Here is a 23,826-nt window from a genome sequence, read left to right as displayed (position 1 = left end):
CGAAAAGATGGTTTAAAATGGCCAGTACTGGGAGAGGGAATATACATATCGAAAGGCAAAATGTTAAAAGATAAGGACACTGAGTAGAAAAGTTTGTCTATAGAGTATTATTCTGATTTTTGGAATTTTATTTTCACAAGTAAGCACAATGCCCTAGAAAAAAAGAAAGAAAAAGCAACAATATAAAACTATGGGAAAATTAAACAAAAACAGGAAAATTAGATTAAATATGGATCTTTGGCCAAAAAACAGTTGATCAGTGCAAACAGAACAATATGGTAAAACAAAAAGCCTGGGAAGTCTTGAAAAGAAAAACAAAGAAACACGAGAAAGAAAAAAAGCAAACACAGAGAATAAAGGGTTCAAGCACAGACTTAAGCCAGAACACTCACAACTCTGCTTTTAATTTTGACAGCAAAATGATATCTGAATTGAGCCATTTACTCTATGAAAAGGGCATACATGATGTTAAAAAGCAATTATTTTTAAAATTCTCAAGTTAAAGCAGAATGTTATATTTAAGCATGATATGTATGTCTGTTTTTAAATACATACGGAATTTGGATGTTTTGACATGGAGAAGTCATTTGATTTCATTATAAGTTTACCCACCTAGATGCCAGGAAGGAGAAACTTGATTGTTCACACATTCACTCAATTCAAGAAAATAATTTTTTCAAATTACAGTTATGACAACAGATAGAGTAGAGATGGTAGCTAGTTAAAAATAGCCATGTGTCATTTTGCTGAATGGCTAAAGCAACAACAGCAACACAAATATTTTCAGCCATACATCAAGCCACCTGAAAATCCTTTGGGGATCAATTCCTTCCCTTCTATAGCAAAGTAACATGTGTACATCTACTACAGATCTAAAGGCAAATAGACTTGTTCCTGTTCACTTGTCCTTGCAGTGTAGCATCTGCTCACTAGGTTTTTCGCTGTTATTTATTTCTTTTTCTGATTGCTCCAACTCAAAAACATCATCCTACCACCTTTTCAGTTGTTAAATCTCTCTGTCCTTGTGGCTACATCTCTGTGCACCAGAGAAAAGATCTCATTAACAAAGTAGATGTGTGTGTGTCCTTAGCTCTGAGGCCCCTTGCTTGCAGCTGGAGGCAGCTCCTCGCTCAGCCTGCCGTGCAGAGTGACACAGACAGGCGACATCGTCACTGAGCACGAACTTCTATTACATCCAGGCAGACTGTGAAAACCATTTCAGAACCGTGGCAAGACATGAGGAAGTAAAGGTAATCCTTCTGTTTCTATATCCAATTTTTGCAAGAATAAAATATTTCCATCTGGAAGGGACGATTGGGCAAAACTGGGGGAGTGGTAGGTTCTGTGTCAAAACAGATAAGCCAGGAAATAGATTCATTAATCAGCTACGAAATAAAGTTCAAACAGAGAAAGGGAAGAGCCTCTCTCATGCAAAATGAATGAAATGTTTTTCAGGATGGATATAAAAAGGGGTGTGCTAGTGAAGGTTTTGTTACATGGGAAGTAAACTGCACGCTAATATCCGGTAACGAGAGGAGGAGTTTTTGTCTTACTGGAATCTCCAAGTTGGAAAGGACTTTAGAGATCATATAGTCTGTCATGAATGATCACATCTAATACTTTTCTTTTTTTAAAGGGGTAGCTGCAAAGTTTTGGACAAGATCTCTGCAGGCAACTGGAAACACAGTGTACCCAGGTGGTGGGTCTCGTCTGTGGCAATATATTTTTCTATCCGTCCAATTGAGTATGGCTGTAAAGGGAATAAAAACCCATGTAATCTCCAGCAGTGACAATTTAATCAGTTATATAAGGGGAAGAAGCAGAGTCCCCTTATTTTCATATTTGCATATTTGATTTTTGCATTGGGGAATAGATTATGTTTTTCTATTACTTCACATTCAATTTTAATATTTAACTCCTTTATGAGTAAATTTTTACAGTGGTAAGAAATACTGAGTCAAATTGGTCTGAGAGAAAGGTTCCATTTCAGAAATAAAACACTTGATGCACCATGCTTTGTGTAACATCTTTCGCTACAATGAATCTACAAAGTCATGCCAAACATGGCTTTCTTGCTCCCAGCTTCTGCTCCTGATGCTTCTGCTATTAACATTCGTGCATCTACCCCGAAAATGAAGGCAACTGTTTGGAGAAAAATGCAAAATGATGAGGACTACACCATAGTATGTCCCCTTTTTTGTTAATATTTCTTAAAATGGTAAATCTTAATAATTGCATCCATTTCTGAAGAAGTAGGGTTTCTACAATACCTTATATACACAGGGGTCAGTTTTTATGAGGTTATAGAAGAGCAATAAATGCAGTTAAATTAATAAAACTCCATTGATTTTACAGTTGACAGAATGATATTATTGCCCATAATGTAGTAAAAGATTATGGGGTAGATTTTAGGATAAACAACATGGAAGTAATTTGAAGTCGTCATCAGTTACCCTTCTGTGATTTCCAGGAGTATTTTAAAAATCTATTCAAAATGGAGTTGGATTTGAGTTACCAGAACATGGATAGCTTTTTTTTTTTTTTTTTTTTTTTTTTTTTTTTGTATGCATCAGTGCATGTTAGTCTCCACTGGAGAAAGCTCCAAAAGTATGCTGGGTATTTTATGGAAAAAAAAAATACATTCTACTTGCTGAATGATTTAGAATTTCATTATAACAAGTGAACTCTGAAGCCAACATTTCACTGGAAGGAGTAATGATTTTGAGTCTACATAATTTTACAAGAAAACAAAAGATTAAACAATAGTTTTGAAATGTTATGTGCATTAAATTTAGTCTAAGTATACTTCACACATTCGTTTGTACATGTGTGTATGTCTCTGTGTGTATATATAAAATGTGGCCTAACTGTTGATAATCAAATTGTAAGAGAAATAACTAAATTTGGAATTCAAAAAAGATAAGCCATAGTTTTTATTAAAGAGTAGAGCAGATAGTCTTTTTAGTTTACATCCATGAACACCAGTAGCAGTACAGAGGCATGTGCAATCATTAGGTGACAGGTATAAGATGCTTCGGGGGTGAGCACAGATTTGCATTAAATTCAAGCACATAACATGTCAAGTTTTGAATATGTTTTTGTTTATTTAAATCTGTATTCTGATGTTCACCCTTTCAAAGAGGTTACAAATATATGAATATGTGATCCAATGATTATGTATTCAAATTAACCCAGTTTCTTTGAATATGGTTGTGGGGACAGAGCCAGGAGAGCAGTTTGTAGGCTTTCGGCCTCACGTGGAAAGGTGTTGGCTCAGGTAGTAAATGGCTATCAATTGTGATTGGATGGCCATTAGGTGTGGCTAGTTGGCCATCAGCTGTAACCAGTGAGCCATTGGCCACTAATATAACTGCCGTGACTATGCTAGCAAAAAATGGGGGCTAGCAAGAAGATGGTGGCTCAGCTAGCAAGCGCGGATTGCGGTTAGCAGGGCGGATGGCAGCTAGCAAGTGAGGTTGGTTCGCAGAGAAAAGTGGACAGCAGGTTGCGGATAGTGTGGCTCCTGCTTCCTGTGTCTCCAACCCCGCCACCAGTGAGACTATTGTGGTGTGACTCCCCTACCTATGGCTCCCGGGGTGTTCCTTTTTGGCCTCACCATGTCCTGTGTTCTTTTGTGGGGAGCGGGAACTGAGACTCCCTCAGGCCGCCCCGCATGACAATGATCTAATGATTAAATGATCCCTAAACACTCAACTCCTCAGAGATATTCTGATGCCTCAGCATATTTTCCCAAGGCCTGGAGAGTACTAGCTCTGCCTAGGAGTGCCTTGAAGCACAGAAACTCTGCTCTACCTAAACACAGTCCTAGGCTTTAATCACAATGGCTAGGTTCACACTAAAGCAATTAACCATATAATTGCTTTCTAGGAGCCCAGCCTCATCAGTATCTTTCCTTCAGGCCAACTGACAAGGCTGGATATAGTCAATGCCTTAAGTGGATTTGACTGCCTAAGAGGCACATGTCTCTGCATACACAGTCCCAATTGCAGAGTAGGAGCATTCCTCCTCAATCTATTTTGTAGAAGTTTCCAATTCACAATGAACACTTTAAATTTAAATGGTTAAGGTAAAATGATTATTCCATTAAACAATTAAGGGTCGCCAAATTATCACCAGAAAGTTGAGACCAAATGATAATGATCTGTTTATAGTTTGTTGGGATATTTTTTGGGGGAGTCGTTTGTTTTTTCCTTTTTGGCAGGGGTTGGGGGGGTGCCACTATAGCTCTCAAAACCCAAAATAATAACATTTACTTTATAGTTGGAAAGAGGTAAAAATGCCTAAGGAAAGTAATTTGTATTTGAATAGGCAAAGGTTAGAAAAGGTTAGATAAGAATAGAAAAGTAGGAGTGTGTGTGTGTGTGTGTGTGTGTGTGTGTGTAAGTGTGTGTGTTTACATACATGTGTATTTTTTTAGGCTTATTGAACATTGTGAGTTCATTAGTCATTGCTGGACTTGGTGATGCGTCAAATGTAAATTGGAACCTTTCTATCAGCCTCTTCTTGGTTTCCTAACAGGAAGTTTCTGCTGGCATGATGACAAGATTTTTGGTTATTATCCATTAAACTGATTTCTGCACAAGTGCCCTATTAAAAGATTGTCAATACTTTCCTAGCTTAAAAGCCAAGTATGAATACAAGATCTGAGCAACAGAAGTTTTCCAATGGGTTTGCCTTTTCTCGGAAGCACTTTAGCAGATTAACTTAAATATTCCTCAAATGCAATTAAAATACACTAGACAACAAAGGACATCCCCAACCCCTCAACCCCAATATTAAAGAATTCATGCTTCTAGTATGCACTGGCCAGAAATCTGGTAGGTTATGTGGTCTGATAAGCTTAACTGGTGCTGTATCTCATTCTGGAATGTCAATCAATGTCCCTATTGCGCTGAAAAATGTGTTGAAATTATGAGGTTCTCTCTCTAAAAGATTTGCACAATTTGGAATCCAACAGTTAGTTCTATGGCCTTCAATGAAAGAAAGTACACTCATGGAATTTGGTGTTGATGATGTTGGGAGCCTCCTAAGTAAAAGCACTTATACCGGTACCATGAAAACGGTGGATTTTTAAAGCTATTGGACTGATTTATCCTGAATCAGAGAAGACTATCAAAGTTGGTAAAAACTGTTTTCTGAATCTTACTTTTAAGCACCAAACTCCAGTTCTTTCTCATGTTCACAAATTTAGATGAATGATAAAACAGTTTATCTGCTGACTGGGCAAGTTGTGCCCCAACCAAAGCCCACAGTCGTCCTGGCTCCTCACATTTAAAGCTGAGTGTTGTGAGAACTTGGATGCTTGGCTGATCTGTGGAGTGTCAGGAGCACAGGTGGTAACGAGACCCAGAGCTGAGGGGAAATCTTGCTGAAGCGTGATTCAGGGTCTCAGCTCCCTCTCCCCACATAAGAATGCAGGATATGGTGAGGCCAAAAAGGAACACCCACGGAGCCACAGACGGGAGTCACACCACCATATTCTTGCTGGCGCTGGGTGGAGACACAGGAAGCAGGAGCCACAGAATCCGCAATCCACACTCCGCCACACTCCGCCACTCTGCAATCTGCTTGCTAGCTCAACCACCATCTTCTTGCTAGCCCCCATTTTCTGCTGGCATAGGCATGGCAGTTATATTAGTGGCCAATGGCTCACTGGTTACAGCTGACGGCCAACTAGCCACAGCTGATGGCCATGCAATCACAGTTGATGGCCATTTACTACCTGAGCCAGCACCTTTCCATGTGAGGCCGAGAGCCTGGAAACTGCAGTCCTGGCTCTGTCCCCACATGAAGGGACCACAGTCTTTCACTCTCATTGAGAGAACAAACTTGAGGGACTTCAAAACAGGTGTTCTTGTTTTCCATAGAGCCTCCCCATGTATTCATTTTCTTCTTCTCCTTCTCCTTCTTTTTTACTATTCTTAAAGGGGAAATATATATATATTCACACACAAATATATACATACGAATATATACATATACATATATATGTACATATATATGTGTGTGTGTATATATACATATATATATATGTATATATATATATGTATATATATGGAAAACAGCTATGAAAACCTTTTGGCGATATGGAGCACGCTCACAGCCGTTTGAGGGCTGATTAAAAGATGGATGTGCTTGCACCTCCTGCCACTTGCTGCCAGTTGCCAAAGAGGCTGCGTCTCCCCACAGCCGGGTGCTCGCGGCCCACTCTCCTCCTTCAGTCTATTCTTGGCTGTGGATTCCCCTGTGCTCTTTGTGCACTTTAAATTTATTTTGCATTTAAAAACTCAATTGGCTCATCTGTTAAGCATTAAGCAGCTCCCTTTTGAGCCACAGGGGGAGCCCTGGGAAAACCCACAGCTGCTGGAACATGGAAAATGGGTTTAAAAAAACAAAACCATTTTGAAAGTTTAAAGCATTTTAGCAGCCGTGGATTTCCCAATCCTTACCACCCAAATGGTTCATCTGTTTAACTTTTATCTGGTATTGGAAAACACAAACCAGAGCATTCAATAGCCCTCAAATGACTTTTTGTTTAATACAAAATGAAAGTAAAAGCGAAGCAAGCCATGTGGGAGGATCTTTCAGAGAGCTATGGCCGGGAATACCTGCTAGCATATTTTCCCTCCAGTTACAGAAACAATCCTGAAATCCAGCCATGCCTGCTCGAGCCGCAACATTTCCTCCACTCACTTAGACACACATCCCTCTTCTCTCACCAAGAGGTTGGGGGGAGGAGGGGCCAGTCCAAAACAAATCCAAATCCCAGCTTATAAAATGACAATAAAATTTATGGAAAAGTTAATAGGCTGGGGATAATGAAATGTTCAATCAAGGTTTTAAGTTTCATAATGATTTGTCATTGACTAAAAATTCAGGTTTGATTACATTTGGATGATAAAACAGTTTATCTGCTGACTGGGCAAGTTGTGCCCCAATTATTCTGGTTTATTTCACGTTCCCCAAACATTCCCCTAACTGACCTATAGTCTCCTTGTAGTAGGGCCCTGTGGGGACAGAGCCCCAGAGAGCAGTTTCCAGGCTCTAGGCCTCACATAGAAAGGTGCTAGCTCAGGTAGTAAATGGCCATCAACTGTGATTGGATGGCCGTCAGCTATAAGCAGTGAGCCATTGGCCACTAATATAACTGCCATGGCTACTGAGGAGAGTCGAGGAAAGTTGAGGAGAGTGGAGGAGAGTTGAGGAGAGTGGTCGGTTGGCAGCAAAGCGGACAGCAGGTCGCATGTCATGTGAACCCAGCCTCCAGTGAGACCATAGTGGTATGACTCCCCTACCTATGGCTCCGTGGGTGTTCCTTTTTGGTCTCACCACATCCTGTGTTCTTATGTGGGGAGCGGGAGCAGAGACCGCGCAGGCTGCCCTGCACTACACCTGTGTTTTTGTGCAGGGAGCGGGAGCAAAGACCCCGCCTGATATCCCGTTGTGGGGACAGAGCCCCAGAAAGTGGTTTACAGGCTCTCGGCCTCACGTGGAGGAGTGCTGGCTCGGGTAGTAGATGGCTGTCAGCTGTGGCTGATTGGCCGTCAGCTGTAGCCAGTTAGCCAATTAGCCGCTAATATAACTGCTGCGGCTACGGAGGAGAGAGGAGGAGAGTGAAAGAGAGTCGTCGGTGGGTTGCAGACAAAAGGGACAGCAGGTCGCACGTCCAGTGAACCCAGCCTCCAGTGAGACCATAGTGGTATGACTCCCCTACCTATGGCTCCGTGGGTGTTCCTTTTTGGCCTCACCATATCCTGCGTTCTTGTATGGGGAGCGGGAGCAGAGACCCCGCAGGCCGTCCCGCATGACAAATGGCGCTGTGAGCAGGGGCGCCCGCATGACACCGTACAACAGGCCCCAAGTCCCACAGTTAGATACCAAGTCCTTTTAATGATAGTTAAGTGTCACGCAGGGCGGCCTGCAGGGTCTCTGCTCCCGCTCCCCACATAAGAACGCAGGATATGGTGAGGCCAAAAAGGAACACCCACGGAGCCATAAGTAGGGGAGTCATACTAGTATATTCTCGCTGGCGGCACTATACTCTCACTGGAGGCTGGATCCACACTGTCCACAACCAGCCATCCTAACTGCAATCTGCTCTTGTTAGCCCAGCCACCATCTTCTTGTTAGCCCCCATTTTCTGCTAGCATAGCCACAGCAGTTATATTAGTGGCCAATGGCTCACTGGTTACAGCTGACGGCCAAGTAGCCACAGCTGATGGCCATCCAATCACAGTTGATGGCCATTTACTACCTGAGCCACCACCTTTCTATGTGAGGCTGAGAGCCTGGAAACTACTTTCTGGGGCTCTGTCCCCACAGTAAGATACTCCTATAAAAATGAAAATATTATTTGGAAAGGTGACAACTGAAAGCCTATTATTTACTATTACTACCTGATGCAAGCAAAAGTTCCACATGGAAAAACAAAATAATGTAATACTGAGTAAATAGAAGAGGTGAAAAAGAGATATTTGAATCATGGGACTATTATTGTCCAAATCAGATGAATAAATGAAGTGCAGAATATTATTCATCCAGAGTCTTTCATTCTACTGGTCAGTGTCAGATGCAGAAGTAAAATTATATAATTCCTGATTCCCAGTCCAATTTTTATCTTGGGATATCTTCTCTGAGATGTTAATGTTGCGTGGGGTTGGGATAGAGTGATTAGTTTGTGAGGAACATGTTCATGGAATATTGTCTGCTATGCACTTTTAAATATACTTTGCATTTTCATAGTCTTCAATTTCAGATTTATTTCATATTATTTTCTTCTCTCTCCCTGTCTCCTTCTTTGTCTAGTATATCCATAAAATTCTTAAAAAATATATTGATATGACACTATAGTAGGGAGTTGAATATATTCTATAGATCACGCAAACTTTATGAGGCTTTGCAACAGGGTTCTAAACAATTTAAAAAGAGTGGGTATAAGAAAATGGTAAAATAAATTTGTAGTAGAAAAATAGTAGCATGATAAATGCTCAAGACAGATACATACACTGGCAAATTCTGCAACTGTGAAGAAAGAATTTAAGTAGCATCTTCAATTTTAAAAGCCCAGAAAAAATGTCCGTTTTCCCTATCGTCAAACTCAAATTTCAGCCTCAGTTTCAAACTGAGATAGAGACTAATGGTAATAATATCTGTATACATGTTGGAGAGGGGACTATTCCTTTTTTGTTGTACCTTCAAAAACTTTTACCAGGGGAAACAAATCTTTATTGAATGTCTACTATGTGCCAGGCACAATGCTAATTGATTAATGTGATTTTAAGTGTTCAGGGATAATGCCAGTGACCTATTTTCATATGGTTTAATTACACATCTAACGCCTACTTAGTCCATGTCTCTTCAGCTTCAGCTGCTGTTCCAAGTTTGGAGAAGGATTATTCAAGTCTTGTATACAGATGGAAGAGTTTAACTACTAAGTCAAGTAGGGACTACAAACTATAGTTTGCGATCAGCTTGTACCACGAGATATAGACCTAAATAATACTATTCTCTGTAAGGAAATGAAGTCCATTTTAATCCAGCTGAAGCCAAAAAGAACATGAACTGTGGCTCGTCTAAATGGGAAGGTAGAGCTAGACTTTAAAAATCTTATCTGGACTCTTCCTCTTTCTCTTCATCTCTCATTTTGGCTTTTCTCTAGATTATGGCCACATTCTTTCTTCAGTTCAGAAAGCTTCCTGCTTATCACACAGGTGGAGGGTGGAGGTTGTGGCATATTCAGCAGTTCCAGAGGGAAGGGTGATTTTCCTCCCAACTTAGTATTAATAATCCTAGTAAAGGCTCTGACTGCTCTCTCTGGTAACATGGTTACTCCTGGACCAAGCACAATGGCCAGGGTCACCTGCAAACTGCTAACGACCATGATTGACCCTCACAAGAATCAAGTGGTTGGAGTAAACAGGCAATGAAAGCAGAGAAGTTAAGTAATTTGCTCAGGGTGATACAGCTAACATATAGTAGGGATAGAATTGAAAACCAAGAAATTTTGTTTCAGAATCAGTGCCAATATACTTGATTATTAATATTGCTACATGAGATTTCTTTTGAGTAGCATGTTCCTTTATCTCTTTTGTCCTTTTCCTTATTTTCTGTCTGATTTTGGTAGATTGTCCTTGTGATCTCACAACATGTTTAGAACTAAACCAACCACCTTGGATTTTTAATGAAATGCACTGGCAAATGCTGAGGAACATACAGCAATTGCTAGTGTGCTGATGGTATTGTCAGACCTTTGAGTTAATCATTCTTGAAACTGCTACATTCGTATTTCTTGTTATATGAAACAACAAATCACTCATTATTAAGCCACTTAGGTTAAATGTCCTGTTATTTATTTGTAGCTATCAACATTCTAACTGGTGCAGGACTATAGATTGTGGTTTTTTTTTTTTTTTTTTAATGGTTCATCTTGGATGAGTCCAAAGTTTGTGGAGCACCACAATAGACAGGAGCAGCATTCAGGGTGATAAGTGACCCTCGAAAAGAATGTTTTGGGGGTAGAAGACAGAAGATGTGCAATACAGGTCATGAGTTCCTTTTGGATGTTTATACATCTTGGTGGAAATATCAGCCATGGAGTAGATATCTGAGTCTATCATTCAGAGATAGTATCTAGGTTGACAACATATATGTAGAAGTAATTTGCTTAGAGCCAATCCATGTTTTGTTTTGTTTAGTTAATAATTGACAACTTATATTTGAACCGCTATAAATATTATAAATGTTTCAATGACATTGTAGCTTGCTACATTTATTTTCTAGAGCTGTATGCTACCAACAATTTATATTTTTTTCAGTATAATTAGTTTTTGACTGCATAAGATTCTCATTCTCAAAATATGCACATTACTTAACCTATTGCTTTTTTAAAAGATTAAGTTTATTGAGATCATATTGGTTAATAAAATTATATAGATTTCAAGTGTGCAATTCCATAATTCATCATCTATATATTGCATTATGTGTTTACCACCCAAAGTCAAATCTTCTTCTGTCACCATATATTTGACACCCTTTTCTACTTTCCCCTCTCCCCTTTCCCTCTGGTAACCACTAAACTGTTGTCAGTGACTATGAGTTTTTGTTTGTTTGTTGCTTTCAGTTTTATATCTCACATATGAGTAAAATATGGTTCTTGACTTTTTCTGTCTGATTTATTTTGCTTAGCATGATAATGAATCTCAAGATCCATCCATGTTGTCACAAATGGCAGTATTACATCTTGTTTTTTTTAATGGCTAAGTAGTATTCCATTGCATATGTGAGGTCTGACAATTAAGTTCACGAACTTGTTGCAACGATGCTGCTAACCTTTTTTTGATATCAGGGGGATTATTCACTATGAATTTGTACCGATGGGACAAATAGTTAACCAAGTTTACTATTTGGTATGCTGAAAAGGCTGCGTGAAAAAGTTAGATGATCTGAACTTTTCGCCAACAATTCATGGCTCTTGCATCACGACCATGCACCAGCTCACATGGCACTGTCAATGAGGGAGTTTTTAGCCAGTAAACAAATAATTGTATTGGAACACCCTCCCTACTCACTTGATCTGACCCCCAATGATTTCTTTCTTTACCCAAAGATAAAGAAAATATTGAAAAGAAGACATTCTGATGACATTCAGGACACAAAGTGTGGTACGACGACAGCTGTGATGGCCATTCCAGAAAAAGAGTTCCAAAATTGCTTTGAAGAGTGGACTAGGCTCTGGCGTCTGTGCATAGCTTCCCAAGGGGAGTACTTCAAAGGTGACTGTAGTGACATTCTGCAATGAGGTATGTAGCAATTTTTCTAGGATGAGTTCATGAACTTAATTATCTGATCTCGTATGTACCACATCTTCTTTATCCAATCATCTATAGAAGGATATTTTAATTGTTTTTATGTCTTCACCACAATGAATAATGCTGCAATGAATATAGGGATGCATATATCTTTACGATAAATATTTTCAGATTTTTTTGGTAGATGGCTAGAATAGGGATTGCTGGGTTGTACAGTAATTCTATTCTTAATTTTTTGAGGAACCTCCATATTGTTGTCCATAGTGGCTGTACCAGTTTCCATTTTCACAAGCAGTGTATGAGGGTACTTTTTTCTTTACAGCGTCTCCAACACTTGTTATTATTTGTCTTGTTGATGATAGCCATTCTAAAAGGTGTGAGGTGGTATCTCATTGTGGTTTTGATTTGTATTTCCCCAATAGCTACTGAAGTTCAGAATCTTTTCATATATCTGTTGGCCATTTGTATGTCTTCTTGGGAGAAGTGTCTGTTCAGGTATTCAGCCCATTTTTTAATTGGATTGTTTGTCTTTCTTTGTCTCTTTTATACCCTTTGGTTTAAAATCTGTTTTGTCTGGTGTGAGTATTGGTACTGCAGCTTTCTTTCTTTTTTTTTCCATTTCTATTTTCATGAAATAAATTATTCCATTGCTTTACTTTCAGTCTGTGTGTGTCTTTCAATCTGAAGTGAGTCTCTTGTAGGCAGTATATATAAGGGATTTGTTTTCTTTTTTTCTTTCTTTTTTTTTTAGATTTTATTGGGGTAGGGAAACGGGACTTTGTTGGGGAACAGTGTGTACTTTTGGGACTTTTCTAAGTCAAGTTGTTGTCCTTTCAATCTTAGTTGCGGAGGGCGCAGCTCAGTTCCAGGTCCAGTTGCCAGTGTTAGTTGCAGGGGGCGCAGCCCACCATCCCTTGCAGGGGTCAAGGAGTCGAACCGGCAACCTTGTGGTTGAGAGCCCGCTCTCCAACCAACTGAGCCATCTGGCCACCCAGGAGCTGAGTGGCAACTCATTGACTTCATTCTAATTGCTGAGGGCGCAGCTCACTGGCCCATGTGGGAATCGAACCGGCAGCCTGTTGCCCAGAGCTTGCGCTCTAACCAACCAAGCCACCCGTCTGCCCCGGGTTTTGTTTTCTTATCCATTCAGCCATGCTGTGTTATTGATATTGATATGTTATTTCATCATTTTGCATTGAAAGTGATTGTTGATAGATATGTAGCTATTGCCATTTTATTAGTCCTATTTTTTATCTTTTTGATTGTTTTTTGTCTTAAAGAAGTTCCTTGAACATTCCTTGTAATACTGGGTTGGTGGTGATTAACTCTTTTAGCTTTTTCTTGTCTGGAAAACTCTTTATCTGTCTTTCAATTTTAAATGACAGCCTTGCTGGATAGAGTATTCTTGGTTGTAGGTCCTTGCTTTTCATCACTTTGAATATTTTCTGCCATTCCCTTCTGATCTGGAAAGTTTCTGTTGAGAAATCAGCTGGCAATCATATGGAAGCTCCCTTATAAATTACTAGTTGTCTTTCTCTTGTAGCTTTTAGGATTCTCTCTTTGTCTTTAACCTTTGCCATTTTAATTATACTGTGTCTTGGTGTGGGCTTGTTTGGGTAGAACATCTTATTTGGGACTCTCTGCCTATGAGCTTCTATGTCTATTTCCTTCACCAGGTTAGAAAGTTTTCAGTCATTATTTCTTCAAATAGGTTCTCAATCACTTGCTTTCTCTCTTCTCCTTCTGGTACCCCTATGACACAAATATTGTTATGCTTGATATTGTCCCAAAGGTCTCTTACATTATCCTCATTTTTTGAAATCTTTTTGTTGTTCCAATTGGGTATTTTCTGCTAGCTTGTCTTCCAAATCACCAATTCAGTCCTTTGCTTCATCTCATCTGCTGGTGATTCTTTCTAGTACATTCTTCATTGAAGTTATTGTATTTTTTCACCTCTGACTGATTAGTTTTTAGGGTTTCTATGTCTTTTTTTTTTTTAATGCTTGCTATCTCTTTGTTGAAGTTCTCACTAAGCTTCTTGAGCATCCTTATAAACAGAGTTTTGAACTCTGTCTCTGGTAAGTTGCTTGCCTCCATTTTGTTCTTTTTCTGGAGGTTTTTTTGTGGTTGTTGTTCTTTCATTTGGCATGTATTTCTTTGTTTCCTCATCTTTGCTGCCTCTCCGTGTTTGTTTCTATGTATGAATTAGGGCTGCTATATCTCCTAGTCTTGGCCAGGTGGCTCTGTGGGGTCCTGGCACAGTCTCCCTGGTCACCTGTTCCACGTCCTCCAGGAGTGTCCCTTATGTGCCCTCCTATTATATTTGAGCCTTGATTGCTGTTGCCATGCCAGTGGGTGGGATTGATCCTCAGGCTGACTGGCTGTGGGGTTTGGCCCCACCAACAACTTATAGGCTGCTGTGTGGGGAGCTTACACCATGGAGTGTGAATCGCTCCAGCAGGCTCTGTTGAGACCTTTCAGAGTGCCACTTGTGGGGCTAATTGTGTGGTGCTTTGCTGTGGTCCACACAATTGGAAAACAGCCTCCAAATATGATGGTTCTGGGCTTCTTAGGAGGGGCTCTGGTGTAAGCCCAGGTCAGCCACTGCCTGTGACCAGTGGGGGACTATCTGGTAGGATCTACCAAGTGGTCCATGGTTGGTCACTGCCTGTGCTGGACATGGAGGTGCTTGGGAGAGGCCACACTGTGAACCAAAGACAACTGCAACCAGTGCCAGTTCTGGGATAGCTCTGTAGAAAGCCAGGACACCCTAAGTCCTGCTGCCACCTTCCAACTCCTGTAAGGTTCAGCCACTGATAAAACCCAGTGTGGTATGGGAGTAGGATGAAGCAGAGTCTGAGGGAATCACTAGAGTGTGAAGAGTTGTGGTCACCAGGTTAATGTAGCTTCTGGTTCGGTGCCAGTGCTGAGCCTGGAGTTACCGTGTTTCCCCGAAAATAAGACCTAGCTGGACCATCAGCTCTAACGCATCTTTTGAAGCAAAAACTAATATAAGAACAGGTCTTACTTTACTATAAGACCAGGTATAATATAATATAATATAATATAATATAATATAATATAATATAATATAATACAGGGTCTTATATTAATTTTTGCTCCAAAAGACGCATTGGAGCTGATTGTTCAGCTAGGTCTTATTTTCAGGGAAACAACGGTGCTTCTCAATTCTCAGAGCACACTGAGGCCAGTTGCTGCCTGCCCACGTGGGGCCCCTGTACTCTGATACTTTTCTAAGAAAGAGTGAAATGTGGGTGGAGCTGGCTGCTCTGTGAGAAAGTGCCTCAGGCTTGGGGAAGTTGGGTGGGGGCAGGATCTCAGTGAGTCAGCAGGATGGAGCAGCAGAGCTCACCAGACCAATCAGATTCAGATTCGGCTGGAAGCGGAGCGCTTAACACAGGAAAGATGGCACTTGGCTGCAAGGGATAAGGCCCCTTACAGGGAAAATGGCGAGTGTCCTCCAGCCCTCTTACCCTGAAGCCACACACCTCAGTCTGCCACCACATACTTCTGACACCCCCCACCCCCAAGTCACCGTCTCTCCTCCAGAGCTTTGGGTGAGTGCCTGAGAGCGAGTGAGTCTGTGTGCAGGCCCTTTTTGAGGATGTCTGGTGTTCCTGCAGCCCTCTGTCCCACCCAGAAAAATCTCCACTATTTTTTCACAGTCAGATGTTATGGGGGCTCCTTTTCTCGACACCGATACTGTGGGCTGAGGAGTCTGGTTTATGACTGGGATCTCTTGCTCCTCTGTTGGGAAACCTCTGTGGCAGAGATGTCCCTCCCAGTTTTCCTCTACTGCATGGAGGTTGGGGCAGCCCATTTTGTGTCTTCACACCTACAAGTTTGAATGTGACTTCTTCTTTATATCCTTAATTATAAAACTTCTGTTCAGCCAGACTTCAGATGATTCTCCTGGTTGATTGCTCTATAATTTAGTTGTAATTTTGATGTGTTCATAGTATGAGACAAGCACAGTGTTTATCTACTCCTCAATCTTGGATTGTTGCCCTTGTGTTCCTGATTTTAGAGGAAAAGCTTTCAGGTTTTCATTAAGTATCATATCAGCTGAGAGTTTGTCACATATGGTCTTTATTATGTGGATGTACTTTCCGTCTATGCCCATTTTATTAAGTGTTTTAATAATAATTTGGTGTTGTGTCTTGCCAAATGCTTTTTCTGCATCTATTGACTTGATCATAGTATTTTTATCCTTTATTTAGTTTATGTGGTATATCACATTGATTTATTTGTGTATGTTGAAATATCCTTATATGCCTGGAATGAAGTCCATTTGATCATAATGTATAATCTTTTTAATGTATTTTTGTATTCGATTTGCTAATATTTTGTTTATGGATTTTTTTCATGTGTATTCATCAGAGATATTGGTCTGCAGTTTTCTTTTATTTTTGTGTGTGTCTATGTGTCATACCAGGTGTTGTATCAGGGTAATGTTGCCCTCATAAAATGAGTTAGGAAGTATTGCCATTTCTTCAATTATTGGAAGAATTTGAGAAGGACATGTATAAATAATCTTTGAATGTTTGGTAGTAGTTACTAGTGAAGCCATTTGGTCCTGAGCTTTTACTTTTGGGGATGTTTAGGATGATTGTTTAAATTTTCTTACTGTCGATCAGCCTATTTAGATTTTCCAGTTCATTGTGAGTCAGTCTAAGAAGGTTATGTACTTCTAAGAACTTGTCCATTTCTTCTAGGTTATTGAATTTGGTGGCGTATAGTCCTTCCTAGCGTTCTTGTATCACACTTTGTATTTCTGTGATATACATTGTAATTTCTCCTCTTTTATTTCTGATTTTGTTTATTTGGTCTTTTTTTTTTTTTCCCCTTAGGAAGTCTAGCCAGCCGGTTGTCAATTTCATTAATATTTTCAAAGAAACAACTCTTTGTTGCATTAATTTTTTTCTATTCTTTTTTTATTCTCTATTTCATTTAGTTCTGCTCTAAATTTTATTATTTCCTTCCTCCTGTTGACTTTGGGCTTCATTTATTTTTGTTTGTTTGGTTTTTGTTTTGTTCTTTAAAACCTGAGGTTAGGTTGTTTATTTGGAATTTTGATTGTTTCTTGAGATAGGCTTGTAATGATATAAACTTCCCTCTTATTACTACTTTTGTTGTATCCAAAACGTTTGATATGTTGTATTTTCATTCTCATTTGTTTCTATGTATCTTTTGATCTCTTCTTTTATTTTTTCTTTGACCCAGTTGTTCTTTAGTACCATGTTGTTCAATCTCCATATATTTGTTTTTTTTTCCCGCTTTCTTTTTTGCAGTTGATCTCCAATTTCAAAGCATTGTGTTAGAAAAATATGCTTGATATAATTTAATTCTTCTTAAATTTGTTGAGCCTAGTTTTGTGTTCCAATATGGTCTCTCCTTGAGAATGTTCCATCTGCAGTAGAAAATAATAGTCTGCTGTTCTGAGTTGAAAGGCTCTGTAAATATTGAATATATCCATTTTGTTTAATGTATCATTTAAGGCTGATATTACCTCATTGATTTTCTGTTTGGTTGATCTATACAATGGCGATATTTAGGTTCCTTACTCTAATTGTGCTTTTGTCATTACCCCCCTTTACTTTTGTTAGTAGTTACTTTATATATTTTGGTGCCCTCTGATTGGGAGCATATATATTGATGTGTTATGTCTTCTTGATGTATAGTCCCCTTTATTATTATGAAATGTCCATCTTTGTCTCTTGTTACCTTTTTCATCTTGAAGCTTGTTTGGTTAGACATGAGTATGACTACACATGTTTTATCTGGATGCCATTTTCTTGGAGTATCATTTTTCACCCTTTCACTTTGAACTATATTTTTCCTTACACCCGAGATGTGTCTCTTGAAGCATTATGTTTGTGTTTTGTTTTTTTGATCCACTCTGCTGCTCTGTGCCTTTTATTGGTGAGTTTAGTCCATTTACATTTAGGATGATTACTGATATATGAGGAAGATTTCTTATAGCCATTTTATCTTTTGTTTTCTGGTAGCTTTTTGTCTCCACTGTTTTTTTGCCCTTGTGTTTCTGTCTGTTATTTTATTTTGGTGGTATTGTATAATTTTTTCCCTGTTTCTTTTTTTTTTTAATGTTATATGTCTCAGTTCTGTTTTTTTCTTTTTTGTGTGGTTACCATTAAGTTTACACAAAAGGAAATTTCATATGCAGTAGTCCTATTTCTTCTACATGCATCCTTTCCGCATTCCCGTTTGCAAATTCAGACTTTTACCCTCTCCTCTTTTATGGTTTTGTTATCACAAATTATCCCTATTTATGCTGTGAGTTTATTTCTGAGTTGTAGTAGCTATTGTCTTCTTTTTCTTCTTTACAATTTTTTTAACCTCCTTCAGCCTTTGTTTCACATTTAAGTATATAGTACCCTATTCAGAATAAGTGTAATTTCCTGCTTCTCTCTGTTAGACATCTTACTCATAATTTTGTATCCTTTTATCTTTTTGTTTCAAGTAGAATAACCTCTTTCAGTTTTTCCTGTAATGCAGGCTTTGTGGTGGAAAATTCCCTCAGTTTCTGTATATCTGGAAAGTTTTTTTATTTCTCCTTTACATCTAAAGGATAACTTTTCTGGACATATTATTCCTGGCTGGTAATTTCTCTCTTTCAATAGTTTGAATATTTGATTCCACTCTCTCCTGGCTTGTAGAGTTTCTGCTGAAAAGTCTGATGATAATATAATGGGCTTTCTTTTGTAGGTTACCATCTTCTTTTCTCTGTCTGTCTTGAGAAGTCTTTCATGTTCATTAAATTTTGACAGTTTTAGTATAATGTCCCTTGGAGAAGGCCTTTTAGGATTGAGGTAATTAGGTGTTCTGTTTGCTTCTTGTATACAAGGATCCAGTTCCTTCCATAGGTTTGGGAAGTTCTCATCAACTATTTGTTTGAATAGGCTCTCTGTTCTCTTTTCCCTCTCTTCTCCTTCTGGTATACTCTTGATTCTTATAGTGCTCTTTCTGGTGGGGTCAGATAGTTCTCATAGAATTCTTTCTCTCTTTCCCTTCCTTCCTTCCTTCCTTCCTTCCTTCCTTCCTTCCTTCCTTCCTTCCTTCCTTCCTTCCTTCCTTTCCTCTCAAGTTTTTCTCTTCTTTTATCTGTGTCATTTCCAGATTTCTATCTTCAATATCACTATTTTTTTCCTCCATCTATCAATTCTATTTCCTGAGCTTGCTATTTCGTTCTTCATCTCTTTTATTGAATACTTTATCTCTAGAATTTTTATTTGGTTCTTTTTTAAAGTTTCATCTCTTTGGTGAAGTATTCCTTTCATTCAATGATATTATTTCTGAGCTCATTACACTGCCTATTTCAGTTTTCTTGCATCTGTTTGAAGTTTTTCAAAACTACAGTCTTGATTTCTTTATCATTTAAATCACATATTTCCATGTCTTTAAGTTTATTTTCTGGAGATTTTAATTGTCTTTCTGAACTGCCTTGTTACTTGGATTGCTCATTATATTTTATGGATTATTTCTCTACCTAGACATTTATGGGAGTGAACTCTGCAACAGGTTGATCAGAAGAGTTGTTTTGTTTTCCAGTAAGGGCACTGGAGTGCAAATGTTTTATTTTCCCTTACACTGCTCCTGCTTTTGGTATCTGTGCTGGGCATTGGAAAATGTCTTTAATCCTTGGGGAGGTGGGCCTCTTCTCTGTGACCAGGTTGCCTTGGTCTTAGTGTACCACTTTCATGGGAGAATGTGGTGGGTGATGGGCTTCCAAGACCCTGATATCTTGACACTGCCCCTGCAGCCAGATGCACTGACCGAGTTGTCTCATGTGCCCTGACCCCGCAGGATCAGCAGCGATGGGTGGGGGTGGGGTTGTGTGGGAGGCCACTGGGGTGTTTATGGCTTTGTTCTCCTCCCAATAATGGTGACTGCCAGACCTCAGCTGCCTCGCCTCTGGATCTCCACCCTTGTCACTGTGATTAGCTTCAGTGTGTGTCTGTTCTCTGAAACTATCTGTCCAACTCTCAGGGCTGTAGATATTCTGCTTTGTAATCTGACACTCATTGGTACAGTTTCTTGTGGGGCCCGCTGCTAGCTCTTGTAGGGTGCAGGGAGGCAAGCTCTGGGAGGGTAGGGGAGGTGGCCAGGCTCCATGGCTTTGTTTTCTGCCTGACAATGGAGTCTGCTAGACCGCAGCTGCCAAACTTCTGTGTTCTGTCTCTGCCCCAGTCACTGGGTTTGGCTACAGTAGATGCTGATCACTCAGACAGGAATGTCCTGAGCTACCAAGAGTGCACCTACAGCTGGATTTCTCCCCTCTCTGGAGACCCCCAAAGAGCTCCAGCCACCTCTGTGGCACCTTCCCTCTTCTTCCTTCCCTCCTCCCTGTTCTCTTCAATTCATCCACCTTCAGATGTTTTGATGCACAAATCTATCAGATGTGTTTGTGTATTGAGCAGGGAATGCTTTGTTGGATTTTAGCTGTTCAACTTGTAATTTCAAAAGGAGAGATCAGGGGGACCGCTCATGGCACCATGCTTCTGACATCACCCAAGCCAATCCATGTTGACTTAGGAATGGATAAGTTTATCTGAAGAGAAAGTCAAGTCTCCAAGAATATTTTTGAAATATCTCTATCCCTTACTTGCAAGTATATCAACAACTTTGAAGATATCCTAATTCCCAGTTAATTAGTAAATATTAAATAAAATCTATTTCTAACCTTTCTTCATCTCCATCAGATTCCACCTGTTCCAATATCTCTTCCCTAAAACATTTCAGTGGTTTTCCATTGACTCAGAATAAAAAAGCTTAATGTAAAGGATAAAACAATTTTGTTCACAAAGAATGTATTTGACTTTTCCTTCTCATTCATATCTGCACATCCAATATTTTATTAAATAAATAACTCTCCACTCCTCCATAATATAATTTCAATCTTTTAGTCCTTCTATTGTTTTTCTCCTCTTTCAAAATATTATGCATCTCAAAATCCCAAAGAGTGGTGTAGTAGAAGAGCTTAGAATTTCTCAAATTGGGGAGAGGACAATGTGAGAGGAAAGGAAAGACCCGGGAGAGGGGAAGATCTGCAGGAAGGGTATAAAATTAGTAATTTTTTTATCCCCTCATGTAGGATTTAGATGCCCCAGAATAAGTATTTCAAGAAGGAAGGTGAATCCTTCTTAGTTTGCTGCTAAGAGGAACATTGATAAATGGCCTTTGGATTTTGGTGACTTTAGAAAGACCTGTTTTGGTAGAAGTAGACTGGAGTGGGTTAAGGAGGGAGAGGAAGATGAGGCATCAAAGTGTGTAGACTAGGTCATCCACTGGACAAGTCTGGTTGTGTAGGAGAGAGGAGAGTTAGCAGAAGCTGTAGGAGCTATGGGAATGGGCTAGTTTTATTTTGAAGTGGATGAAATCAGTGCATGTTTGAAAGCTGGAAAGATCTAATTTGACTATATAGAAGAGAAAAGGAGAAAATGTGCAGTGTATGTTCCCAAATGAAGCAGCAGAGAATAGAATCCACAAAACCAGTGGAGGGATGGGACTTAGACTGTTTGAAGACACACTGTGGATCAAAACAGGAGAAACAGAGCAGAGCATGGACTTAGATGGCATGCTTGTTGTTTCCCAGGTTTTAAAAATGTTAAGAATGTTACAGTTCATTTTCATTATGTTGTGTTACTGTTATTTCCCCCCTTATACCTGTTGTTAGATATTTGAGACTCCTTTGAAAATCCTGATCTATGATTAAAAAGACAGAGCTGTCATTCCAATGTTTTTATATGACATGGAAAATAAAAGTTCAACTAACTATTTGTTGTAATAATAAAGACCAGAAGCAAAACCAAAGGCCAGGATCCTAGAATCTTTCATGTTGACCTCTGTTCTAGTATGAACTTTAAAATCTGTTTTACATCAGACACTGCAGGAAATAGAATAGGAGAACATGGGAAAGGAATATATCCTGCTAAGGTCACCTAGGTCCAGGGGGATTGGTGATGTTACCAAAGAGAAACAAACAGCAGTTGATGAGGGTTTTCAATATGAGTAAAAATGCTTTGATGTCAGATTATTTTTTAAAAAAGAGAAAGATGCAGATTTTAGCAAGAAAATACCAAAACAAAACCCACATTGACCAAAGTTATGTTCAAGAAGGAAAGTTACAAGGGTAAATGTGGATAATGCCACAGAGCATAAAAAGTATTTTATTAGAATTCATGGAGCCATTAAAAGAAATTTCTTTAGCCATATGGAAATTTTAATTAAGCATCCTTTTAAAAAAAAAGAGCATATGGTAAATTTAGAGGAATAATCTTTAATATGATAAATTATTTAGAGCGCACTTTTGGGTGGATAGTTGGTATTTCATTAAATTTTCAAATAAATATTATCCTTTTGCTTTGTGAAAGCTCTTAATATATTATTATGGTTTTTCTAGTTTCTATCCTTCCTTTCATGCCCTAATTGCTTTCAAAACTGTTATTAGTGTGATGTTATTTATCCTTTCCTGACAAGGTTAAAAGCATTGTTAATTGACCACTAGTTTCATTGGATGTGGTATATAACAATTACAGTAATGAGTAAACAACTGTACAACTACAAATACAATGCCAGCAGAACCTGACTGCATGAACCAACATTTAACACACTCTAGTGAAAACTACTCTCTTATGTGATGCTATCCTTAACATAAGGGTCATATCTGGGAGGTCAAAAACATGCCCAAAGTAATTTACTCCATGTAATACACACCATGTTTCCCCCAAAATAAGACCAGGTCTTATATTGTATTTATCTGAAAATAAGACTGGGTCTTATGTTAATTTTTGCTCCAAAAGATGCATTAGGGCGTATTTTCAGGGGATGTCTTATTTTTTTTCATATACACAATCTACATTTATTCAAATACAGTCATGTCATCTTCTTCTGGAACATCGTCAGAATGTACTAAATGTATCCGTCTGGCTGACAATCTTTTTTCTTCTTCTTTTTTTTTTTATCAGTTTCAGGTGCACAAAACAAAGTAATACTTAGACGTTTATCATTTATATCCCTCACACTGTGTCAACCCCCCTCCCCCCATCCACTATCCCTCTGACATCGCACACTGGCTGACAATTTTAACTGGGGCTCATTTTTGGGGTAGGTCTTATTTTTGGGGAAACACAGTAGTTGTTCAATTTCCATAACCTTAATTCTCTCTAAAGAGAAAGTTAAAGAATTTGAGGGGATGGAGCCAGTGAGAAGGGTCACATGTAAACAATAGTTTCGTTGCCTAACACCACCATGTGATTCAAGATTCATTTCAAGCCTTTTCCCTTGTAGGGGTCTTTCTAAACCTCCTTCCCCCTAGTAGAATGTATTTCTCCCTCCCTTGCACTTCTGGGGTGAGGAAAAAAAGAGAAGGACTCCAAACTACTCCATTTATTATTAATTAATTAAATTATTTAATACATTTATGCATAATTCTAAAATATATTTATATTTTGATTCTTTGGCAGGATAAGACTCATTTCTCTACATTGCATTGTTATAATAATCAATGCAGTATTTAGAAAAAAATAATAGAAACAGTAGTCAAAACTGAATACAGTCTGACTGGATATTTTGAACTTGTGAATAAGACACATTTCAAATCAACATAAAATAGACCTAAACATCTTTTAAAAATTCAAAAATCGGCTTTAACTCAATCTCAAAAGAGTATATGTTGGTTTTGTTTTCCTGAAATCATTTGAAATTTTCTACTAAGAGTAGAATAGAAGAAAAAAACCATTTGAGAAACTATTTTATTTCTTTAAATGGATTCACATCTTAAAAAAACTGTTGATGCTGAGCTGATTTTGAAAAATAATAATCTTTCATGTTAGAAAAGTTTAAATTGCCAGTTTAAACCTGTTAAAAATATTTTTATTGCATTCTTAGTAATTTCCCATGGAAGCATTTCTAAAGGCTCAGTAAAACATTTACAATTTTATAAAACCTTTTAAATTAA

At 38.8% G+C, this 23,826-nt stretch overlaps 1 long non-coding RNA gene across 2 annotated transcripts in view; it reads left to right on the top strand.

The window, feature by feature from the left end:
* Positions 1-866: 866 nt before the first annotated feature.
* LOC109456547 (uncharacterized) overlaps positions 867-23,826 on the top strand; it is a 74,893-nt gene continuing 51,933 nt past the window's right edge. The window contains exons 1-3 of one of the 2 annotated variants that reach the window (XR_012496844.2): positions 867-1,250; positions 1,637-2,183; positions 11,627-11,819. This is a non-coding gene — a long non-coding RNA (uncharacterized LOC109456547). The remainder of the gene's footprint in view (positions 1,251-1,636; positions 2,184-11,626; positions 11,820-23,826) is intronic. The other variant, XR_012496843.2, reaches the window with a different exon arrangement.

Source organism: Rhinolophus sinicus, chromosome 17, assembly GCF_057876585.1.
Source record: "Rhinolophus sinicus isolate RSI-liver-muscle chromosome 17, RSI-T2T, whole genome shotgun sequence".
NCBI lineage: Eukaryota > Metazoa > Chordata > Mammalia > Chiroptera > Rhinolophidae > Rhinolophus > Rhinolophus sinicus.
Note: the sequence above shows the minus strand (reverse complement) of the source record. Positions and strands in the feature narration are given on the sequence as shown.